Source organism: Leuciscus leuciscus (assembly GCF_965113295.1).
Source record: "Leuciscus leuciscus genome assembly, chromosome: 6".
Taxonomy (NCBI): domain Eukaryota; kingdom Metazoa; phylum Chordata; class Actinopteri; order Cypriniformes; family Leuciscidae; genus Leuciscus; species Leuciscus leuciscus.
Genome location: NC_138730.1, coordinates 40,923,720 through 40,928,545, shown reverse-complemented (window position 1 = coordinate 40,928,545; position 4,826 = coordinate 40,923,720). Strand labels below are relative to the sequence as shown.

The following is a 4,826-nucleotide window of genomic DNA, read 5'->3' as shown; positions in this document are numbered from 1 at the left end:
AGTGAGTGTGGAGAAGACGCGTTCAGCCGTGATCCACGGACGTAACCTTTAAGAGTATGCAGCGTTGGATCACTAATAGGCTTGAGACGCGTCTGCTCAACAGTCCGCGTTGTAACTATGAGGTTTTTTAGGGTTTTTTTAGTGGTAGGGGTGTAGAGTAGACGCACGATAGGCAAAAAAAAAAAAAAAAATGTTTGTTTATAAGTGAGTGTGGAGAAGACGCGTTCAGCCGTGATCCACGGACGTAACCTTTAAGAGTATCCAGCGTTGGATCACTAATAGGCTTGAGACGCGTCTGCTCAACAGTCCGCGTTGTAACAATGAGGTTTGAGCAGTAGTGCTTCTCAGTGAGGAAAAGTAGAAAATCTTCGTTGTAAGCGAGTTTAAAGAGAAAAATCAAGAATTATAAATCAAATCGATAGAGCTCCAAAAACAACAACGCATTCAGACGCGACGCATGATAATAACAGGACAAGACATTACTCACCGTGTTTGTTGAGTGATTCTTACTCACCTGAGCTTTTATGAACTCAAAGGCGCGAGAGAAAATAAATAAATAAAAATAGCTGAGCGCACGGGTGGCGCTAACAGGCTAGCGAATTACCAGCGTGTTGTGTTAGTAGTAACGGAAGCCAGCGATGTTGGGTAAGCTGTATTTAGTAGTAGTATAAACAACTAGAAATTGTAGTAAATGATGGTTCAAAACAAGGAAATACGAGGCTATACGAGGCTAATACGAGGTTAATACGGAGCTTACAGCACCGAAGCAGACAAACTCACAGCAGACAGCGAGGCAGAAAGTGGCGTTTCCATTCTAATTATGCTTTTACACGAAATTTGAACTTACTCCACGATTTCTAATTTCTTTTAAATAATTTTCTCTGAGAAATTACGTTTGTATAGCATAGGGCTCGTTTTATTATGCCGTTTTCTTTAATAACTAAACTAAAAGCTAATCAAATAAAAACATAAACAATAGTAAATACATAAATATAGTTCATATTACATTAAGCCTTAACTAATTTTACTCATTGCAAAATATTATCCCGGAGTGTTTCCCAAGAAGCAACGAAGGGGGTATTTACGACAGTAACGTTAAATACAAGTACTCCACCTCGACTCTAGGGGTCGCTGTTTGAGGAAAAGGCAACTGCATAGTCAAGTCAAGTCAAGTTTATTTGTATAGCGCTTTTCACAATACAAAATTTCAAAAATTGTAGGGTAACACAGCGCTGTTTTACTTGGTCAAAACAATCATACTAAAATACATTTGAGTGTGTTGAAAGTTATGAGACACTCATTGCACATTGCAGTAAGCTAGATCGATATTAGAATATCATATTAATAAAAGCTGGATGACTTGTGTTGCTAAATGGCATGTCATTTGTTTAAAAATGTATTGTATGGTGAAGAAAATGCTGTATTGCTAAAAATAAAGCTTTTTCTGATTATGCTATGTTCGCCACTTGACAAAATAGTGTTGTCTCCCTGAGGCATGATACAAACATGTTACTCGCGGTAAATCAAGAAAACAAGAGATTCAAACAAAGACTATGAGCTATATAACAATAATTCGTTTTCTGTCGAGAAAGTATCCAAACTATACAAAGTTGCTCATCTGTCTAATAAACTGCATAATATATGAAAGTGTCTTTGGTGTTTCCATGGTTTACTGCGGAAGCAAAGCGGAAATCAAGAGTAAGGTGGATATGATGTCATTGATAGGTGACGCAATAACAGGGGCTGTTACACTGGTTGAAATAGCTGATTTCTATGGATTGAAACATTTTTGGAAACATTCAGTGTAATGTAAGTACACAAATCAACAAAATATATAATATTGTTTTAGTGGTGTTGGGATATTTTCATCCAAAAATCTTACAAATTGTGCCTTTAATGAGCCCTTTTAAGCAAACAATACAGTTATTTCTTTGTTTGTCTGTAGCTCAAATCATCATTGCACCCAAAAGAAAAAGGAATATGATCCAAGTAAGAGAAACAGATCCCGTGGTTGATCCATGACTGCTTGTCCCTAGGAAGAAATTGTAAGAAATGTAAGAATCTGTTTTTATTTATTATTTTTTTACAAAAAGCTGAGAGATTTTATCTGCATGATGAAAACATTTTGAATATAGCACTGACTTTAAATTAGTTCAGAATGTGCTAATCTGAACACTACAAAATCGTATTCAACTAAGCTGAAGTGCCACTGATTATACTTTCTTATGATTGTTGAGTAGATTGTAAGGTTCTGAATTCTAAATGTGAAAACAGAACTCCCAAATTACTTACCAACAGTTACATTGTATAGACCAATAATAATATCTGATTCTCCACTTGCTCTTGCACTGTAGAGTCCACTGTCTGTCTCCTGGATGTTTTTCAGTGTTAGAGAGTAGTTTTGAGTATTGAAATCCACTCTCTCCTTGTACATTTGTACTGAATGTTTTTTAACATTATATGAGACTACAATATCTGAATTATCTTTAAGCCATTCAAAATCATCAAATGTCTTATTTGCATGTTTTTGTACAGTCAGCTGAACAGATTTTCCTCTCTGGACAGTTATTGCCGATGGTTGGATTATGGCACTGGATACTGTGGAGAGAAAAAAAGCAAGTAGTTATGACAATGTACAGTATTGCTCAATTCAAAGAGGACCTATTATGCTTTTTTTAATATTTTTTTTTAGTGTGTAGTGTTGCTGTTTGAGCGTGAAAGTTACAAAGCACAAAAAGTTTGAGAGTTATCAGCAAGCATTACCACAGCCATGTCACCCTGTAGCTCAGGTCTGGTTACGCACTGAGGTTAAGCAGGGTTGAGCCTGGTCGGTACCTGGATGGTTACTGAACTATTTTCAGCAGCATGCTTACTACAGTAAAGCTCAAATAAAGAAGCTAAAACTGAGCACAGAAAACTATTTGATGAAAATGAAATCCTGCCAATTACAGACAGCATAACAATAATAAGCAAAGCAAAAGGGTAGATATATAACATGATTCACAAATGTACACTTTTGCGATTTAAATAACTGATTTTATGATTATTGTGGTGCAACTTAATGATCAGTAAACATGAAGTGCAGTTGTTTTAGTGGTAATAAAAGGGCATGAAAACATGGTACATCAAATTTTCTTGCTTTCATGTGTATTTTCAGGACCAAATAATAGAAATCCAAATAGTTTGTTAATCAGTAAAAGACACCAATGTTTCTGAATTAGTTTAAAAACTAAACTAACCCTTTCTTCATTATTATTATTATTATTATTATTATTATTTTAAATATAGTTATATCATTAAATATTAATCAGTAAGAATGTACTTTGAATAGTATAAAGGGTCTTGGTACCTGTGTTGAAGATCAGATGACTGATAAACGTCACAACGAAGATCAGAAGTAGTTGCGTTAATGGCATTTTCAATAAACCCTTCAACAAACAGGATCACGCTCACACTGCCATCGCCTCAGAAGGGGAAATGCATACAGGAAGTTAACATTACTACTGCAATCTTTTCAACACGTGAACATTAAACAGAATTTGCAAGATATATATTTTAACAGGTCTGCTGGTTCAAGTTGACACCAGCTTGAAAAATATGGTGACAGACAGTTGACTGTAGCGACTGAATTACATAGTATTTTTTCCCCTACTTTTACCAACATTCTTCATAATATCTTTTGTGTTCAACAGAAGAAAGAAACTCATACAGGTTTGGGACAACTTGAGGGTTTGTAAAGCTTTTTTTTGGGATGATCTATCCCTTATAAGATGAATATTAGCTGGTAACAAAGACACTTGTAAACCTTGAGGAAGATCTATAAAAAAAACAAAAAAAACAAAAATAAAAAAAACACCTGCTTCCCAGAGAAATAAAAAGCATAGTTTTGTCCTTTATTGGATTTAGATTTATTTCTTTAACTTTGTTTCGAGTTCTAGTTGAGTTGAGTTGTATCTGGTCAGTCACTTGCTGTAGAGCATTGCTTGTAAAAAGCTTCCTTCCTTGTGGGTGACAACTTTTGAAGTTGTATTGGAAGGAACAAGCTGTGGTTGATACACCGTACACAACTCTAAAAAGTCGCCAAGCTATTGTTATACTTGATGTCATATATCAGTTGTTTCATGGTCATTCACTAGCTTCTTAGAAATGTTTTCATAACATTATTCTGTTGTAATTTTTGTTTGAAAAGAATGGTTGAATCAAGTGTTGTTTTACAGAAGTAAGCATGCGGTTGTGAGTTTGACTAATAACGTTTCTGCAGAGCATGTGCGAAGTGATACATGAGGAAAGAGGGGGAAAGCCAGCTTAAAGTTAGTTGAACCTATTTACATTGCTCTATGGTGTATATTTGTAACACAGTCACCTTATGAGGAGTATAATTATTATTTAAGAGAATATATATTATTAAATGATAGTCCAAATGCTTAAAGGGATACTTCAGGATTTAGCATTAAGCTTTGTATTAGTAGAAAACCTGTAGTATTTTCGAATTACCGTGCTTTCCACCCTCATATCCCCCTGAGATGAGAGATTTATGTATTTTTTGTCTGGAAAAAAATCCTCCGATGACGCAAAAATTGTCATTTTGCGTCACCTGAGGATTTTTTGGCCAGAGGCTAAAGACTACAGCCAGTAGGAGGAGCTGTCCCGCATGTTTTCAATCCGCCCATAGAGGGATCTCACTCACAGAATGTACACATAGTATCAGCTGTCTTTCTTTGGAAGCTAAGCTAACAGGCTAATGTTATTATGTGGAGAAAGCTGAGTAGTAGGAGAAAGCTGAGTAGTAGGGGTTACCATCCTCTTTTTCCCGGACATGTCCGGCC

At 35.7% G+C, this 4,826-nt stretch overlaps 1 long non-coding RNA gene across 1 annotated transcript; it reads right to left on the bottom strand.

Moving 5' to 3' along the window:
• Positions 1-1,161: 1,161 nt before the first annotated feature.
• On the bottom strand, positions 1,162-3,499 carry LOC309501221. Its single transcript, XR_014206786.1, has 3 exons — positions 3,350-3,499; positions 2,293-2,598; positions 1,162-2,032 (listed from the first exon to the last, which is right to left on the bottom strand). It is a non-coding gene; the product is annotated as an uncharacterized lncRNA (long non-coding RNA).
• Between the last annotated feature and the right edge of the window lie 1,327 nt (positions 3,500-4,826).